This window comes from Hibiscus syriacus, unplaced genomic scaffold (assembly GCF_006381635.1).
Source record: "Hibiscus syriacus cultivar Baekdansim isolate YM2019G1 unplaced genomic scaffold, ASM638163v2 tig00111402_pilon, whole genome shotgun sequence".
Classification (NCBI taxonomy): Eukaryota; Viridiplantae; Streptophyta; class Magnoliopsida; order Malvales; family Malvaceae; genus Hibiscus; species Hibiscus syriacus.
The window spans coordinates 798816-820278 of record NW_024063082.1 but is presented as its reverse complement, the minus strand read 5'-3'; the positions used below and the strand labels follow the sequence as shown (position 1 = coordinate 820278).

General features: G+C 36.7%; 1 pseudogene; it reads left to right on the top strand.

Moving 5' to 3' along the window:
* The first annotated feature begins 6633 nt into the window (after window positions 1–6633).
* Window positions 6634–17705, top strand: LOC120162034 (annotated as a pseudogene).
* The last annotated feature ends 3758 nt before the right edge of the window (window positions 17706–21463 follow it).

Sequence of the window (21463 nt, the reverse complement as noted above, 5' to 3'; positions counted from 1 at the left end):
AGGATATAAGTGAGGAAATAGGAGAAAAAAGTGAGTTTTATATAGGCATAATACTCGTAGGAGCATGCGTGAGTCTCGTGTCGTTCTTCTTCAAGTAGTTACCTTGCAGTTGTGTATAGATAGCTAAAACATAGTAGAAGGTTTCAATGTTTATAGGTTTGCATGGCTTGCGAGGCAGTACCTTAGGATATTTTCATGTGTCATCTTAAAAAGATTTCGAGACATTCATATATTTATATATCATGGTGTGTTTTAATTATTAGTATTTCAATACATATATGATTGCTAGATCCGATAAGAGTAGTTTATCATTTCAGATCTTTTGCGCTGCTGGAGAGCATCGACGTGAATGGATCGAGGGGTGGCTGAAAATCTCAAATTCTTATATATTTTGCTTTATATATATATTTTTTTTTCTATTGAAAATATGTTTTCGTCCCTTTAAATTTTATAAGTACATATCTCGTCAAAATTTTATAAATTTACTCCCATAACATAAAATTTTGTGTCCGCCATGAGTATCGACCACGCTTTTCGTATCTAGCTCCATGACCAAACTCACTCGAAGCTCTAGTTGCATCCAATCTTAAGCATAAAACCAATGCTCCTTCCGGTGGCTTTAACCATTGCACCCAGGTTGAACTTCTACAAATAAGGGTATGATATATCAAAAATCAATTATTATACTAAAATAATTATTTTAATTATTGTATCTTTAAAAATTATAGAATATTGTTAAATTATTATAAAACAGTTATAAGATGATAAATTAATAATTATTTTATAATAAATTAATAAAATGTAATAAATATTCCATTAAAAATTAATAAATTTAATAATAATTTTAAACATTTTTTAAATAAGTAACGACTAAAACATCTTTTAAACATAATTAATTCATATCTAATATACTTTATCTAAATAATGATACCAATTAGGCTTTTATTTATTAAATTTCTTACATTTATGGATGTGTCTTATTTTAGGCGTTTATCCTGAAAAAACACCTTTTCTATTTAATATTCCCGATCAAGTACCGTTCAGACTATATTTCTCAATCTATCACCCTTTGCTGTAAGGTGCGCCTCCTGCAGCACACTTAACGTTGATTTGGCGTCATGTGGGGTAAGGCGCGCCTTATGTTGACATTAGATACACGTGTGTATAGCGTGGCCCCTGAGGTGCTCCTTAGGCCACGTACGGTATAGCGCGGGACAGAGGTCGCGTCTTAACTATGAATCTGACACAATTATATTCAGCACGGTCCTGGGGCCGCGCCTTAGCTTTATATGATATAATTATGTAAGTCGCAGTGCAGGTACCGCGTCTTGTATAATTATAATAACTTTTCTCGGCAATAAATACCATTCCCCCCGAAACTCCCCACATCTCCTCTCAACAGAAAAAAATTAATACAACAATTCGGCAATCTTCTCATATTTGATTCAGAAGTTCGTTCGATTTTTATTTATAAGGTAATTTTGTTATAATTTTTTTATTATACTTATTGTTTATTATGATTATATGAACAAATATTATACTAATTGTTGTTCATTAATTTATGTGTTTGTAAAATTGGAAAGCGGGAGCATACGTCGAAATAGTTTTGTGGTGCATGTAATAATATAAAATTATATTATTTAAATTATTTAAGTTTATGTGTAAAAATTTTATTGTGTTATATTTTCGTTCATATATTATTTATTTAATCAGGTTTGTTTCAGTTGTTTTTTTGCAAATATAATATTGTCGCACTTTTAAACTTAAAGAATGGCGCGACTTTCAACTATTGTTTATTATGATGGTGAAATTCGAGAAGATGAAACCGACATTATTTTCGTATCAAATGAGCGTATTAAAATATCATTCAAGATAAACATAACTCTTGAGGAGCTGATAACGAAGATTTCGAGGAATATTTATGTTGGAAGTAGTAGAAGAATGTCGTCGTTGCAGTACAGATTTCCAACATCATTGTTGTCATTAACTTATACAACGTTCGAACTTTCGAACAATGATAAAGTTGAAATGATGGTTGAAGTTCAAAGTAATTATTCAAATGTCGATATTGAAATGTATGCAAATTTTGTTCAAGTGCGTGCTGTTCGGGGTCAATCATTAAGCTCCCACTATGGGCTAGTTAAACAAGTTGACAGCCCGACGACAGTAATGTGTAATGATTTTAATGCCATAATAGGGAGACATTTATCAACAACTTCTTACGATATGTACTGAGGTGGGTCGACGAACAATCCGTATGGCAACATCGCTTCCAGTTCAAGGGGAAGACATTCATCTTCAAATCCCTTTGACCTTAATATGGATATGCTATCGACGTAACAATTTGTGCAGTTTCCATTTGACATGATGGCTTCAAGCTCCAGCGGGAGGCATTCGATTGCGAGCTTTTTCGATCTCAATGTCGATATGTCTTCCAGTTTAAGGGGAAGGCGTGCAAGTAGTAGGTTATTCGACCTAAATGTGGAGAGCATGGAGGAACCATCATCTCCACCAGAAGAACCCCTTCATGAGCCTAGTGCGGATGGTGCTGAGACTGGACTATTCATTCACCCAGAATCATCGCAATTCAACTCCGATGATGATGATAATGTAGATGAAGTTCCAGTAAATGTGGCACAAACTGACCCTCCAGCACACACGTATGAAGCTGATTATGGTGCAATGTACGAGCCAGAATTTACGGATATGTCTCATCTCGGTGACTATGGATATTACTCATCAATAAAAAATGGTGAGTTATCTTTAGGCATGGAGTTTTCAAGCAAAGAATAAGCGATGATGGCTATAAAAAATTATAATATTCGTAATTCTGTTTAATCTAGAGTCGACCGCTCTACGATAGAAAAATATGTATGTCACTGTGCCCGATGCGGAAACGGATCCAATTGGATGGTTCGTGTATCGAAGAGGAAGGGGAAAAATAACATATAGGAACTAATAGTATACAACGGTCCTCACACATGTTTTGCTGGATGGGTCAACCAAGATCATCCCAACTTGGACTCTGAAATGATATGCCAAGACATCATGCCCATAGTAAAAGCAAGCTCTCATATAGTTATTGTTGTGTTGATTTCAGCTATACAATCGCAGTATGGGTATATTGTCTCCTACAAAAAACCTTGGTTGGCAAAACAAAATGCCATTGTCAAACTTCATGGCGAATGAGATGAATCTTACAACGAACTTCCAAGTTGGTTTAGGCTGGTGCGGAGGTTGAATCATGGGACAATTGTGGACTTCAAAACCTCCTATGCATACCATAATGATCGAGTTCTTCGCGATCGATGCCAATTCTAACGGGTTTTTTGGATTTACCCACAGTGCGTTAATGCTGTCAAATACTGCAAGCATGTGGTCCAGATCGACGAGACTTTCTTGTATGGAAAATACAAGCAAGTTTTATTATTGACAGTTGTCCAAGATGACAATTGCAACATTCTTCAAGTTGCTTTTGCTCTTATCGAAGGAGAAGATACAGATTCTTGGGTTTTTTTTCCTCCGAAATTTTTTGTGCACATGTTATCACGAGGGAAAACATCTGTGTCATTTCAGATCGCGGAGCTAGGATCAAAGCAGCAATGGAGTCTTTGGGTCCAATGTGGCAACCACCCTTTGTCAAACATAGGTATTGTCTCTGACACATTGATGCGAACTACCATGAAAGGTACAAGAAGAATGATGAGCGTCAATTAATTGTGCGCATAGGTAAGTGAAACTGATGTAGTTTGTTTTCTTTCGATCCTTTTAATTTTGCAAAGAAAGCAAGTTAGTAAGTTATACATTTGTTTATCAGGTTACGAACTACTTCCTCGAATGTTTGAATAAATGCTTCAAGATTTGTGGGCGAAGAACGAGGAAGGATACGATTACATCAGCCTCATCGATAAAGAAATGTGGATGAACGCGTATGATGGTGGATATCGATATCAACACATGACGACCAACTTGGCATAGAACATAAATTCAACCTTAAAGGGTGCACGTCACTTACCAGTAGCGGCTTTGGTAAAGACTATATATTTTCGTTTGGGGGCGCTTTTTGCGAATCTCGGGGACAAGCTCAAACCTGGATGCAAGACAATCATGTCTATCACCCTAGATTAATTGCAGATCTACAGAAAAAAATTTATAAATCAAATGGAATGTTTGTAACAAGCTTCTCTAGAAGACATGAAATGTTTCGTGTCACAGAGTTGCCGCGGCCTCTTCAAGGGATTGAAGATGTATCGTTAAGAGTAAATCTAAGGGACAGAACGTGCGACTGCGGGTTTTTTCAAGCTTTGAAGTATCCATGCTCTCATGTGATAGCAGCTTGCTTGTATACACGTCAAGACTATAACCATTTTGTGGATCCCGTATACCTACTATATGAAGTTTTTAAGGTATACGAATTTGAGTTCCCCCCATAGGTAATGACAAAGACTCTGATGAGGTTCAAGATTGGATTCCGATTGTACCAAATCTGAGTTTATTTAGTTAGTGTGGTCGTTCAAAATTCAATCGAATTCATTGCGATATGGATATTCGAGAAAGATCTAGACAAGACAGAAGATGTGTGCATTGTAGAAACCCATGACACACTAGAAAAACATGTCCACTTTTGTTGTCATCAAGTAACCATTGATGAGGAAATGATGTAGTTGTTTATCAAATAATAATTATTGTACCTTAATTTGCATTTACTTCAAGTTAATGTTATTCGATAACCGCTGATGAAGATTAAAAAAATGATACAATTATATGAGATTCGATGTTGGCGTTATATTAACGAATAATTGATATTAACGATACAATAAGTATTAAATGGTAAATGATAACCAAATTACAATAACTTATATTAAATGATACTAAACAAAATTAAGCAAAACAAATTAACAAAAAGTCCAACAAATTTTGTTGTTAAGATGTCGCAACCACATGCAGTGAATTTGGTTGCGCGATATGTCTGTCATCATCAATCCTCCTATCAGCTGCAGTATGCATGCCCGTGCATACATTTTAACTTCATCATCAGATGCGTCCTCGCTCAACTCCCGAAAATTGACATTTAACCAATTTAACGGTATCCGACCACCATTAAAATTTTCCGGGACACGTCCTAGATTTTCCCGGCACAAAGTAGTCCAGAAACCCTACACGATCCCTGATATCATATTTCCATCCACCGGAAGCCCCAGATGCATAGCAACATCCTCAAGTGTAATCGTGCACTCTCCGTACGGAAGATGGAATGTGTGGGTCTCTGGCCTCCATCGCTCTACTAAGGCAGAAAAAATGTATGGTTATATCTTACAGTGACCCTGATATCTACCTATGTAACCGAATCCAACGTCTACTAAATACGGCAAGACACAACTAGGTATCACTAACTTAAGATTCCTAATAAAAGGATCTAATACACGGTCATTCTCCTAAAATTAAATAATTACAAAAATTAATTCTTAATATAATAATCATGCATTAAATAAATCAACAAATTATTACTAATAATTTAAATTAAATTAAAACGTTAAAATGTTACCGTATTAGCAAAGTGTCGATATATATGATTTTCATCCAAGTGAAGTACACCGCCTTCCATTATATATCTGCAAAAAAAATTATATAGGTAAAATATTAAATAAATTAAATACTTAAATAAATCAAATACAAAATATTAAAAATATAATAAAATATACCTTAAACATAGAATATAAGAGTATTTGAGAGAAGTTGAGAGAAATTAAGAGAATTTGGTGCGATGAAAGTGATTGAGGATGAGGTATTTATAGGGAGGGATTAGGGTGTGAAGCGTCGGGGTAGGTGGATAATTAGACCTAAGGCGCGCCCCTGGCGCGCCTTACTGACGCGTGGCAAATTCACAGGTAAGACGCGACCTTTGTCCCGCGCTATACCCTACGAGGCCTAGGGCGTGTCCCAGGGGCCGCGTTATACACACGGATATCCCATGTCAGCATAAGACACGCCTCACGAGGCACACTTTACCTCACCTGACGTCAAATAAACGTTAAACATGTTATAAAGGGTGCGCTTTTCTGTAAAATATGTTAAATCAAAAAATATAATTTGAACGGTACCTGATAAAAAATATTAAATGAAATATGTGATTTTTTGAGATAAATGCTCTTATTTTATATGTCAGGTTTACATTAATTATCGAATTTATATTTTAAATTGACATATTTAATAACTTAAAATTCTGACCCTGTCAACTTATTCACACGTTCTACCTACCCTGCGCACAACACAAGCTTCACTGCCACTGTCCTTGCCAGTGCCAGAACATTAGTTAATTAATTTATCTAATCAGAGTGGTAATATCTAAATATCACAAGACACTTTCTACGACGTCGTTTAAAGTATCTTAAACGCTCCTTTAACAGAAGGTGAAAACAAGCATTAACTTCCACAAATGATCCAAAGTTTCCAATGTTACGGAACCGAATACGTGTCTTTTTTTGAATGGTTTTAAAATTGAGAAATTTGCCCCTTAACCAATCAAAAAGCGAAAGGAAAGAAGCTCAGGTAAACATTACCGTAGTTGATTTTATCTCTCCATCTCCTTCTCCCCGATAAAGCGCTCTGATCTTTTTACTTTATCGATCTTTCCCTCTGTGTGAAAAGAGCAACTCTTCTTATTATGATAATAATATTATACTTAATATTGTTGCAGAGAGTAAAACGGAAACCTAATTTCTAGGGTTTTCAAATTCCTTTTTCTTCTTTGATAAGTTTCGCCCAAAATATTACAGAGAATCATTGTTAAATTTGCTTTTGTTTGTTTCTTCATGGTGGTTTCAATTCCCGTTAGTTTTCGAATCGACGAATTTACCTTTAAAAACAAAATCTTAACCCTCCATTCTGATGACTTTCAGCAGAAGTGAATGGCTCGATATCATTCTCTGTTTCTCCATTTCTTTACCTTCCTCTTCTTCTTCTTCACCACCTTCGTTATGTCTCTTTCCTCTTCGAACCTTGAATCGGATTTTTCGATAACCGATTCGGATTCGGAGGTTCTTTTGCTCCATCAAGACTACTCTCCTCCAGCACCTCCTCCTCCGCCTCCTCACGCCCCGTCAGTCTCTTGTACTGACGATCTCGGCGGGTAGGTTCTCTGGATACTACGTGTAAGATTGTGGATGATTTGAAACTCACTCGTGATGTTTATATAGCGGGAAAGGGTAGTTTCTACATACTCCCCGGTGTTAGATTCCATTGTCCCATTTCAGGATGTTCAATAACCCTAAACATCAGCGGGAACTTTTCCCTAGCTGAAAATTCGTCTATAGTTACAGGTACTTTTGAGCTCGCGGCTTATAACGCTAGTTTTTTCAATGGCTCGGCCGTGAATACTACAGGATGGGCTGGGGACCCACCGGCACAGACGAGTGGGACACCTCTGGGAGTAGAAGGAGCGGGCGGAGGTCATGGTGGCCGAGGTGCGAGTTGCTTGGTAGAGGATGTGAAGCTGCCGGAGGATGTATGGGGTGGAGATGTTTATTCGTGGTCATCATTGCAGGAGCCTTCGAGTTATGGTAGCAAGGAGGTTCAACAAGTAAGGAAGTGGACTATGGAGGGGGAGGCGGTGGCCGGGTAAAACTGGTGATTAAAGAGTTATTGGAGGTGAATGGGAGCTTGTTGGCTGATGGTGGGAGTAAAGGAGGTGGTGGTTCAGGTGGTTCAATCCATATCATAGCTCATAAAATGTAATGCTTCTGTCTAGTTAGTGCTGCTTTGGTTTATTTAGTTTCCATAGTTGGATGATTATTTTGTGTTTGTTTGGTAAGTGGAAAGAATTTAGGGAACAATGAGAATAAATGATTACCAAGTCTCACAAAATGATACTTGAGTGGGTGTTTATGTAGCCCTGCTAACCATAATTTTGAGGGTAAACCATTGTTGATTCTAATAACATTTTTACTTGTTTGAAAACATTGATTTTTCCCTTTATATTAGGTATGTTCATATGCTTTATCTGGATGTGCTTTTACTTCTTTCATTTGAATTACATGAATATCTTTGATTTATAACCTTGGGTTGAATGTTATCACTTTACTTGGTTATATAGTTAAGGGTTTTAATGTTGTAGTATCTGTTGTTCTGAAGAGCAGGATTGGAGGTGGCAGGATAAGTGCTTGTGGAGGTAATGGTTTTGGTGGTGGGGGTGGTGGAAGAGTTGCAGTTGATGTTTTCAGCAAGCATGATGAACCAAAAATTTATGTGCATGGTAAGACACTTATTATTTTTGCCATTTTTCATTATGATGGATCACAGGAAAAGGCTCAGTATTTATTAAGAATAACAATTCTTTTCATATAATGTTTTTAATGCTAGTTGATTACTTTTTCAACTTGCTAAAAGAATGTGCAATATTCAGAAGAGTCACAACTAACGAGCAAAAGATTGGCTAGAATTTTTCAATGTGGTTCAAAACAGATTTTATGATTAGAGTATTTTGGAATATAGGGATGCCTTTTGATAGTTAAATTAATGGACTACTTTCATATGAAGGAATTATTTGCTCGATGACAAGCTTGGACAACAACTTATCTTTGAAGCTTTGTGATTTCATCATATTGTGTATTTTTTTGTTTTTGCTCCTACTTTGTCCATTTATTGCGATTGGCAACTGGTTGGTAATCACTTGATAATTATCTTTCAGGAGGAATTAGCCATGGCTGCCCTGAGAATGCTGGTGCTGCTGGAACCCTTTACGATGATGTGCCGCGAAGTCTTATAGTTAACAATTTTAATATGTCAACAGATACGGAAACACTTCTTCCAGAGTTTCCCTATCTGCCACTTTGGACTAATGTCTATATTAAAAAATGCGCCAGAGTCAGTGTTCCATTGCTTTGGAGTCGTGTTCAGGTTTGATAACTTTAAGTTTTTTATTATGAGATACTAGAAAATGTTGATATCTCCGAACACATGAATTTTACTGCGTTTTAGTTCTCATGTATTTGGATGTTTCTAACTTTTCTTATTTTTTTATTTCCCCATCTTTAGGCATCTGAGTTAATAGTTAGTTTAGTTTGCATATCTCTATTATTTTACTTTTTTTGGAGTTGCTGTGCATGTTATATGGTTATGTGTGTTATAGAGAAAATTCGTTTTGGCAAGAGGAATCTAATTCTAGTTTTTGTTCCTTATATAGGTGCAAGGACAGACAAGTCTTCTGTGTGGCGGGGTGCTGAGCTTTGGGCTAGCACATTATGCAACTTCACAGTTCGAATTATTAGCTGAAGAACTGTTAATGAGTGATTCTATAATCAAGGTGACAAATAATTCTCTTTTGAATTTGAGTGATGAAGTCTCTTATTCCTTTTTCTTTTTATCATTATGTGAAGCGATTTTCTCCATATTTGCTAATCAGTTGACCATTTATGCCTCATTTTTCTTCTTCCCTATTTTTAGGAATATGCTCTCATTACTTCATGATCTCCTTGTTCTATGCATATCAGGTGTATGGGGCTTTACGCATGACTGTGAAAATATTCTTAATGTGGAATTCTAAAATGCTTATAAATGGCGGTGAAGATTTAACTGTTGCAACTTCGTGGCTTGAGGCTAGTAATTTAGTCATTCTCAAGGTGTCTAACCGGTTGCAGCTTTGTTATTTCAATTGCATTTTCTCAGAATGTAATCATTCGTGACAATTCTATCCTTTCCTTTTTCATGTCCAGGAGTCATCAGTCATACATTCCAATGCAAACCTGGGAGTACATGGACAAGGTTTATTGAATTTATCTGGACCAGGGGATAAAATTCAAGCACAACGTCTGGTCCTATCTCTATTTTACAGCATTAATGTAAGTGATTATCCTATTGTGCCAATTGATTGATTCTTGGTTCAAAGTTTATGAATTTTGTTGGACTAAATTTTTTTGCTTTTATATGGTTAAAAGTAAATTTTCCGGGAACATTCAAATTAGGAGGCTAAGGTGTATGACCTCGTTTAACATTAATGGTTTACAGCTTTGGGTAATGAGGATTATTTTCTATTTCTCTAGTGGTAACAAGTTTAAGTTTTATTGCTTTCCTGAACTTGCATTTTCATTTGTGATCCAGCTGCTTGTCTTCAGTTGTTGTAAGGACAACGATTTCTTTGTAATTTCACTGTGATTTATAATGTTAAGAACAGTATACAATTTTTTATGGAAGCATCAATTTGAAGGGTGGACTGCTTTTCGTTTCTTTGACGGATAAACCAATGTAAATTTGATGTAATTTGTAGTTTTTTTCTTGATTTTCCTGCCTGCCATATTCATGTCCATGCTGGTAGATTAGCCTTCTTTAGCTATTATCAAATATTTTAATCATCATAAGAGTTAAATAGAGGTATGGCTCACATTCTATGCCATGTGTATGGTAAAAATACTTCCGAATGCTATTCATCAGTTTGATGAATATTTGCCGCAGGATTTATATACTGTAGGAATTGGTTCCGTATGGTTAATGAATTAACTATAATTGTTTTGCATGAAGGTTGGACCTGGATCTGTTTTACACGGTCCCCTAGAGGGTGCATCATCTTATGCTATGTCAGTTCTTATTCTTGTTGTATTTCCCTTGTATTGAAGATGTCTACCTTTTATAATATACCTGATTATTCACTTTTTTTTTTGGCAGTACACCAAAGCTTTACTGTGAGCACCAAGATTGCCCTATTGAACTATTTCATCCACCTGAAGATTGCAATGTGAATTCATCTCTGCCTTTTACTCTCCAGGTATGGTTGTGCAGTAATGAGCTAGGAAGTAAGCTTAATTTTGCTTATTTATCTGGTTCATTAGTTTGGTTTGTAGATATGCCGAGTTGAGGACATCACTGTTGAAGGTCTTATCAAGGGATCTGTTGTTCATTTCCATCGGGCAAGAACGATATCGGTGCAGTCTTCTGGAATAATCAGTGCTTCTGGGATGGGGATGTTTCTATATTCTGGTTTAGGTTCTATTTCAATTTTCTTCTCTTCTATATATGCACACGTTTGTGTACATGCAACCATGCATACCTACTCATACAAACATATCTATGCACAAATCATCTGTGTCGTAAAGACGGTCTTTTATGGCTTTTAATCATATCTATGCACACGTTTGTATGGCTTGCTTTTGTTCTTGTACAGGATGCATAGGTGGCGTTGGCAGAGGAAATTTTTTAGACAATGGTATTGGCAGTGGTGGTGGTCATGGTGGTAAAGGGGGCCTTGGTTGTTATAATGGTAGTTGTGTTGAGGGTGGTAATTCATATGGGAATTCTGAGTTGCCCTGTGAACTTGGTAGTGGAAGTGGAAATGAGAGCTCAGCTGATTCGACTGCAGGTGGTGGTGTCATAGGTAAGGATTTTTTTCATGGGCATATGTTTATGGCTCTTCAATTTAATTTCTGAAGATTCTAATCGGAAAGTCTTAGCAAAGGGTAGTTTGTGACTTACGGGGCTTGTTTCCTTTAAATATATATATGTCCGGGTGAGATTTTATTGATCGTGTTAGGCAGCTAGAACTTTAGTTTGATTGCAGTAGTTTACAATTTAAGTTGGAAATGTCGATAAGGTTTAATTAATTCCATTAAATGTGAAAAAGGGGGTCATGGAGCTATGTTTGAGGTGTTGTATTGTCTTAAATTCTTACTCTTTTGTTAGGAAGGATGGAGAAGGGAGAACTAGGACAAAGTTTTAATCTAATGGTTGAGCTACAGAATGTCTATCAGATTAAAAAAAATCTGTCCTTCCCTAGTTTGTTAGTATTATTGAATACTGCTTGTATTTACACTTGTTCCCTAGTTTTTCATTAGATGTTCTGTCTGAACAGTGATGGGTTCCATGGAGCATCCATTATCAAGTTTGTCTGTTGAGGGTGCTGTGAGGGCTGATGGAGAAAGTTTTGCAGAAACTGTCTGGAAACAACAGTATTCAGTTTCTAATGATTCAAGCAGAGCTCCTGGGGGTGGCTCTGGTGGTACCGTACTTCTGTTTCTACACACATTGACTCTTGGTGAATCTACTAATCTTTCAAGCGGAGGAGGATATGGTAGTCCCAAAGGGGGTGGTGGTGGAGGAGGTGGAAGGATTCATTTTCATTGGTCAGACATTCCCACTGGAAATGTGTACCAGCCTATTGCTAGAGTGAAGGGAAGCATCTATTCCAGGTTTGTTTCCAATGTATTTTCTTTTTCTGAATACTAGGTTGCCAGGCTACTGATGGTACTACACGTTTAATAATATTTCTAGGTCCATGATACATTGGCAATCAATACTCCAGCTGGTGTCTGTTAACCAAATGATTTTGTATGATAACTGCTAAAAAGCTTTTAAATGTAGAATTTGAACATTATCTATCACATAGCTTCCTCTCTTTTATTTTATTGGGTTGAGGCTATTAGTGAACTTTGAAATTAATCAATGTGTGCTCATTTTTTTTACTCAAAATTGTTGAGTCCCAAATATTATTCCATGGTGAATGTTTTATGGATATGTTAGAAATGCAATTATTTTATGTAGAATTTCTGTTATACTATAATTCATGGAGAAAATTGTATTATTTCATGAAATGGTTGGTTTTCTTTGCTTTTTGGTATCTGACAATTCTAAATTGAAGACTCGGAATTGCAATTACCATATTGTAAGATTTGCTTTTGGGGTTATATTAGGGTGGTAGGCTTAATGTGTTATGTTGTAATGCTTAAATCTCATCTTGGTGTCATGAATTAAATGGTGAATGGTGAAACATGTTAGTTTATTGAATATACTTGGCAGTTTGGTTTGCATTAATGATTAGTTGAACTTTACATTCTGTCATTGCCTTATAGTTTATACTCACGATTTATTTCTTCTCCTCGATGCTTGTTTATGGAGTTTATCCTCCGGATATCATAGTGATGTTTTTGTTATTTTTAAAGGGGAGGGTTAGGTAGAAATGAGAGTGGTTGTGGAGAAAATGGAACAGTGACTGGTAAAGCTTGTCCAAAGGGGCTGTACGGGACGTTTTGTGTGGTAAGTTGGCATTTTTGTTGCTTTCTGACAATTTTCAGATTCTTTTCGTTTAACAAGAATTTTGGTAGTTGGGGCTATACTTATATAAGAAGCACATGGATTTTTTTTAATAGGAATAGTAGGCCTCATTAAAAACCCCCTTCATGATTAATGGAACTTGAAAATAGTTCCTGAATCAGCGGAAGGAGGAAAAGAGTGCCCTAGGATTTCATTATCCTCAAATAATTACAAAGTAATACAAGGTCTAATCTCCCTCAAGAGATAGAAAACCAAAAAGAAACAATCTCTATCCAGTCCAATTATGTGGCTGAATTTACAGGAGCACTTTGTATGAGTGAGAGTTTTTAGGAAGTATATGTAATTTTAAAGTAATGATTGGAGAAGTCTATCATTTATCCCTTTGTACTAGTTTGTAAATCCTTCTCTTGAACCAATACAAATTGATATTACTTTCAGCCGTTAAAGTTTGAGTTTGTTACTATTTCTGCTTTTTCCCAGGCATGTCCTGTTGGTACTTACAAGAATGTTAGTGGATCTGATAGTTATCTCTGTTGTCCTTGTCCTGTTTGGGAGCTTCCCTCTCGTGCCATTTATACTGCTGTTCGAGGTACATTAAGTGTTGAATGGATTATGTCCTATATGTGGTTTAAATTGCCAAACAAATGGCATCCTGCTCTTGTACTGGAGTGTTTGGATTTTTTTGTCATGAAGTACTGGGGCGAGTTGAAGCTTTGAAAGGGCTGGCAGGGGCCTTGGCCCCACCTAAGTTGATGAAAACCCAATTAATAATAGCTTTAACAATTAAGAAAAAAATGTAAATTTCTAGTTTGGCCCTAAAACTTTTAAAATTTTGGCCACCTCTTTATAAATTTATTCATTAATATTATTAATTTGCTAACCATCAATTTTAAAAATTGTCTTCATTACGGCAAATTGATACACTAATACATTAAATTGGACTTATACTGCTTGTGATTTTGGCCATCTCTTTATAAATTTATACATTAATACATTAAATTGGATTTATACCGCTTGTGATATTTTTCCATTTTTAACATAAACTAATTTCAAAATTTGTCTTCATTACGGCAAATTGATATCCAAACGCCTCTCCTTTAATCTCAGGTGGTATTGCTGAAACTCCTTGTCCTTACAAATGCATTTCAGACAGATACATGCCACACTGTTATACAGCACTTGAAGAGTTAATTTACACATTTGGGGGACCTTGGTTATTTTGTTGTCTTCTTGTGGGTCTTCTCATCCTCTTACCAATAGTGCTAAGTGTTGCACGAATGAAATTTGTCGGAGTTGACGAATTGCCCGGCCCAGCTCCCACTCAGTATGGATCTCAAATAGATCATTCGTTCCCATTTCTGGAGTCATTGAATGAGGTAGTACACAAATTTTATGTGTGGTTCTTTTTATTATTTCATAGAATTCCTTGTCATCTATGCTTGATATTTATATTCTTTATGCTTTTTTTTTCGCTTGTTGGGCTATCATTCCCTTCTTTTTTTGTCTATTTCCCCTTGGTTGACTTCAATTGTGCCTTTTTGTTGCTTTCAGGTATTGGAAACGAACAGAGTTGAGGAGTCACAAAGTCATGTGCACAGAATGTATTTCATGGGTCTTAATACTTTCAGTGAACCTTGGCATCTGCCCCACACTCCTCCAGATGAAATAAAAGAGATTGTGCGAGTACATTGCTATATTTTATTTTGAATTGGTTCTCATAAATTGCTGTGTAATCTCCAATTGTTCCTAGTACTGGATTATGTTAATATTTTATCATTATTTTTTCACATTGATTTGATGTACTTGACCTGGCAGATACGAGGGTGCATACAACATGTTTGTGGACGAGATTAATGTAAGAGCTGCTTACCGGTGGTGGGAAGGTGCAATTTACACAATTCTTTCTATTCTTGCATATCCCCTTGCTTGGTCATGGCAGCAATGGCGCCGAAGAATGAGGTTGCAACAATTACGGGAGTTTGTGCGATCTTAGTATGACCATGCTTGCTTACGTTCTTGCCGTTCACGGGCTCTCTATGAGGGGCTTAAGGTTTCTATTTACTTCTGGTCTTGGTTTAATTTGTTTACAATAATGGGTTCATTTTACTTGATTTGCATCTCGTAGTTGATTTTTTGGGTCAACCTCAAATCTGTTTTGGTTCTATCTTTGCTGCATGCTTTTCTCATTTCATCTTTTTAAACCATGTACACATGTCTTAGGACTGAGACAGATGTCTTTTTGTTTGCTATCCTCTTTCTGGTTTGTTGAACATTTTTCTAATCATTGTGATGCATATCACCTAGAAAGCCAGAGTAGATATTATGTACCAGCCTTAAGTTCTTATATACTCTGGAGATACTCAAATTTTGTAATCAGTTTGTTTTATAACCAAAGGACCGATTAGATGGCTCCTTTAATACATGGTTAGATGGATGCTCTACTTTTCTGGATGTGAAAATGTTTGCACATCATTTAGTTGAGCCTGTGCTAATGTGCTATATCAGGGAAGATAGTTGCTTTGGGTAAAAAAAAAACTAAAAAGTACTGGACAAGCAGGTCTTACAGTGTGAACTTTTTGGGATTATGCCTTAATTATGTAGTTACTCGTTTAAAATAAACTTTATACATTTTTGCTGTCGAAGCAAAATTCTTGGATGCAGTTGCAAACATGAAATTCCGATATTTGTTCACTGTAGGTATCTGCAACTTCTGATTTAATGCTTGCTTATGTGGACGTCTTCCTTGGTGGAGATGAAAAGAGATCAGTCCTTCCTCCTCGGCTCCCTCAAAGGTTTCCTATGGCTATAATTTTTGGAGGTGACGGAAGTTATATGGCTCCATTTTCCCTTCAAAACGATAACATTCTTACTAGTCTTATGAGTCAGGTCAGTTCTAATATTTTAACCATGTAATTGGTGAAAGCATGGTTCATCTTTGAAGTTTCTGTTATAATGAATTCTTTTCATTGTTGTAACTCCTACAGTTAGTGCCCCCTACTACTTGGTATCGACTGGTGGCTGGTTTGAATGCACAATTACGCTTGGTTCGTCGTGGGCAGTTGAGACTAACATTTCGACCTGTCTTGCGATGGCTCGAAACCCATGCTAATCCTGCTTTGAGAATCTATGGTGTATGCATTTGTCTTGCCTGGTTTCAGGCTGCACCTAATGGTTACAACCAGTATGGACTTTTGGTGTCTTCTGTTGAAGAGGAAAGAGAACCTGTATCCTTGGAAAATAATGGGATCCGGACTGAGCTACTGTCAAGGTAATATGTGTGTGGCTGGATCAACATTATTTTTCTGAACTTGGATCAGTTCAATGTGGTTGGTACCACCAAAGACGCATTGGCTGGTATACTTTGAGCATGCTTTTGTTGAGCACCAGAACTATATACCTGCAAATAGGATGACCTGTGGGTGTAGTAGGCAGTAGCCCAAGAAACTAAAGTGAAGTAATTATGCCTGTACTTTTTTATGGAAATAAATTCAAATTGTTGAACATTTTAAAAATTGTGGGCATGCATATGATGGAATCATTTGGAATTTAACTTCGTTACTTTCATGTTTGTGGCAGTGTGAAGGCCACGGACATGCAAAATGAATCTGGTTATCAAAGAGAGGTTCTTTTAACCCAAGGTAACCAAAGCAGTGAAGGTTTTGCAAGGCGGAAGAGGATTTACGAAAGGCTTATAGATACTAACAACATACAAATGCTTGAAGAGAAGAGAGATTTATTTTTCCTTCTCTCTTTCATAGTCCACAATACTAGACCTGTCGGTCACCAGGTAGCTCATGAATTTAAGGGGTTATATTATAGTTTCTTGTAAATTATATACAGTTTTAAATCTTTCACTTAACACCTTGTTTATATTATTGCAGGATCTTGTTGGCTTGGTCATATCAATGATACTTTTAGGGGATTTTAGCTTAGTGTTGCTTACGCTCCTTCTGTTGTATTCAATTTCGTTGTTGGATGTCTTTCTGGCGTTGTTTATTTTACCTCTTGGCATTCTTCTTCCCTTTCCTGCTGGCATAAATGCTTTATTCAGTCATGGACCGAGGCATTCTGCAGGTCTTGCACGTGTATGCTTTGTGGAACATAACATCCTTGGTTAATGTGGTAAGTTTCTCTAGCGTTTGATATCTAATTCCCTCTGTAAACATACTTTTGTTCAGGTCACAGTTCCAATGACTGAATATTTGGTAATCATATCATCTTTCAACAGGTTGTTGCATTTCTTTGTGGGTATATTCACTATAAGAGTCGGTCGTCATCAAGTAAACGGAGCCCAAACCTTCAGCCATGGAATATTAACATGTAAGTTGATGTTCTTACTAAGTAAACTGTTTCATAATACCATATCCTTGCTTAACATGAGGCGCGGTTTCGGATGCAGAGATGAAAGTGAATTGTGGATTTTCCCAGCAGGACTGGTTTTATGCAAGCTTTTCCATTCACAACTCATAAATTGGCATGTTGCGAATCTAGAGATTCAAGACCGTTCATTGTATAGTAATGATTTTGACCTATTTTGGCAGTCATGAGACATCACCCTGTATGAAGAGATGCATACATACACGTTAACAAGGTTCTTTTGTTCCGTTATTTTTGATGTCCTATTTTGATTGTAATTTGAGAGTAACAAGTAGAAACAGAAATAAAGGAGAGAACAAAAAGAGATTATTAGGGTGAGAAGGGTCAGTATTCATTTATGTAAGTTGTCAAATTTTCCCCTTTAATTTTGGGAGTTCCAATGCTAATAACGAATTGGGTTGTTTTATATGTAATTTGGTGCGTTTTTATCTGATTATATTTTGTAATAACATGTAGGTATACATCTGAGGGAAAAAGAATAAATCAGAAATAGCTACTATTTCAATGTAAGTTTGAAAAACACTTCAAAATGGCTTTAAAATGGCAGGAATTACAGAGATAGAAGTTTATCTTAGGCCAACAGTGACAATTGGTTTATCTTATATCACTTCATTTGTATTCAAATGATGGTACTGGAGGAGCATCAAAGGCTCTCCAAAACTTCCGTCTTACTTTCATTATCTGCGCCTGATTCTGGCTTCTTTCCCTTCAGCAAAAAGTTACCCAAATCATGAAGATGATGATGACGATCCCTGCCTGGAACTGCCGATTGGTATGGCAAAGCCACTCACATGCGGTGCTGGCTTGACTGAACAATTTATTCAACGTGATCTTGGCACCTTCGATGAAAGCAAGTGGAACCCCACCAAACAATGCTGATCTCGAAGAAGCACCAAATACTTAATGCATTGGAAGAGCACTAGCTATAAACGAGCTCCGTGGATCTTTTTTTCTGTTGAACATAAACCATGGAGCAATCAAAGGTGCAAAATAGTCCACGCCAAATAGCGAAACTACCAACATGATGAGGGGTATTCCTCCGAGGAACCACTAGGGGAGTTGTCTGCAAAATTCACCAGTAAAAAGAAATTTTCTCAAAATTCCAGCATTCAATACAAACCAACAATAATGACTGATCAAGCAAAAGAATGTGTAATTGACCAGTCAATTTAAGCTAACATAAAGTAAAAAGGTTAAGAAAATGTAAGCAAACAACCTGCAGTCAGGCCACTGAATAGATCATATATGGCAAGTGAGGGTTCTTCATAGCTATCATAGACACTGAAACTCACTTTCCTTCCTATTGGGATCCCTTCCATATCGATTTTTACAAACCACTGAGTTCTGAGATATTTTGGTCCCCATTCATCTTCATTTTCGTTTGATGATTCAGGAACTGGTTTTGACAAGCTGTTGACTGCAAGATTAATACTAAATGACCGAATTGGAGGCCGTCCAACAACTGGGAAATATGCAATTCCGATCATTTTAAGGCAGTCTGACAGGATCAGATTAGAATAGAAAATTAAAAGGTTTCTTTTTTAGTTTCAAAAGTTAACACATGACAACCTTAATTTGAGATCAATGAGTTTTGGAATAATGAAGCCTTTGAATGCCGAGATACCTTTATTGTTTTTTGTTATTTCAGTTTTGTATTGAAAATCTCTCTTCCTTTCAAGAACTGTATTGTTATTGTTTCCATGGAACTCTCTTGAAGAACAAAGCCTCAACTCCAACTTCATGTCATCTGAAACTTCATGGTTAATTACAAGTCATTCTTTATTCATAGGATGTTTGGATATCTCTCTAGCTGTTGCAGAAAGAAACTATGTTTTGATTCTTTTAGTTCGCCAGAGGCAAAGGGTAGTGAAAATTATTACTCGATTAACATCGGGGGGGGGGGGGACTTGAAAGTGTGGGTCAGCATTATTAGCAAACAACCAAGGGTTTTGCATAGAGATGTGTAATTGTGGGGGTGGGGCCCTAATATCCCACTTATTCAGATATGACATCTTCAGTTTGGAGATATCCTTTTGGACTTTGGTTTTTGCTTTATCAATTTGCCGTCTCTTGGAAAGACATTAGCAGCAGCAGTAAACCAAATCTGTCTCGATTACAATTTCTACAGCTATTACTTCCTTTTGAGTAGTTGACTGATTTGGATGAGAATTTTCCATATAGGAAAAAAATGGAAAATTCATGTTTGAGCGAAGATTCTTCTCTACAATTCTAGTATTGAGCATTTCTAGTTTCTAATATTTAGCCGAAAAAGAAGAGAAGGAAAGGTGAAAGACAGTAACATAAAGTTGAATCAAATTCTTCAATGGTTCCTGCACAGGCATTCTCTATCATTTTCAATTTTGCATAAGTTGTTTTTTCATTTAACAGTTTAGGAACTCCCGTGGGATCCCTGATTTGACAATTGTTTCTCAGGTACAGAACTGGGATGTTGCTAGGCAGCAAGAAAGCGCATTGAAAGTTGCTGGTGTGACAGATATATCCAAAGACGAGTCTCGAATCCCTCAAACTTGCTCTCTCAAGGGTGGATATCAATGCTATCAGATTCTTCAAGAGCTGTTTCTTTCTGGGAAGCCTACTTACTCTATTATGCACTTATAGCCCCACTTTAGGTTGAACCGGCAAAGTTGTTAGAAGTGTTATATAACCATAAAAATACATTGTTTGTTAAACGAGAGCGATCCACACATCACAACATTTTCGAATGTCATTCCAACCTTGTATTCCTTCCATTGTTCCGAAAATAATCCTCCCAATTCTGTTTTTCACACGTTCTGTCCCAGGGGAGAGACCAATCAATCAACTACGGTGCGGTGCTTATACCTTAGAGATTGAAAGGAGGATCCAGGTGTGTTTTTAATCAGATACGCTCATCACTGCTCTGGGGTGAGCATTACTAACTTGCTCTTTTAAAAATCAAACCAATGGTGAAAAAACGTGAATTATGAGCATCGGATATGGCAATACTCATCTTCCTACTTTCTTTTGCTAAGAGAGGGTTCGATTGTCCAATTCTAGGCCGACCGATCAGATATTTGGACGCACGATTCTTACTTTAGATTATCATCCGATTACAATGTTGGACTTGTCCGGGTGGGTTGGGCTTAGTGATAAAAATGAGAATTTCAGGCTACTTTGTTCACCCGAGCTCTTCCTATATGCATGCACTACAGGCAGCATATATTCCTCAAATGTCCAGTACTTTAAAGGCGTACTGAAACACCTATTGTAACTATGTTCAGTTACCAAAGATGTGATGTATTTATATGCAGGTCCTAACAGAAAATTTGCCTTGTAGCCTTCTCGAGCAATGAATATCTTAAATCTCCACAATCTAGATAATCTAGGAAAGGGGAATGTGATTATATAAATCTCTGGTAAATGCCAAGTCAGATAAAGTTAGAGATAAGTGCATAAAATGCTAGAAAAAGCATGACGTGCTTACCCAATGAACAGACGGTTAAAAATTTCTACTAGTAATCAGCCTGAAAATATATCGCAAATATAAAGAGAAACACCATATGCAAAAAAAAATGGAGTCGAGTAGGCCTACCAGTAATAACCAAAATCATGCATCAAGTCAACCATTGAAAGGTCCTTACCAAATTAGGTATTAATTGTTCCTGGCAAATCCACTCAAGGGCCCTCTGCTAATGATACAGAACCACCTCATAGGCTCACATTTTGGAGCCTTGAATTCTGAAGTACAACATTGAGGTATAACAGTAGTAAACCATTAATTAGATTAAAAACTGCATGACCAGACTACCTTAGAAAACAAGTGCAAATTCACAATCGTTGGTTTCAGAAGCTAGTGGAGTGCAAAAAGTCGGTACATTGAAATATCACAACTTATATCAGTCAAATGCATATACACCTATACCATGCACTGAATTGAGACAAATGCATCAAATCGCTACTCGGGAGAAGAAAAAATGGAATGAAAACAAATATTGAAAACAATAGTAATTGTACCTTGTGTGCTCCAACCATCCACAAGATAATACAAATGGATCATGTGCTGCCAACCCTG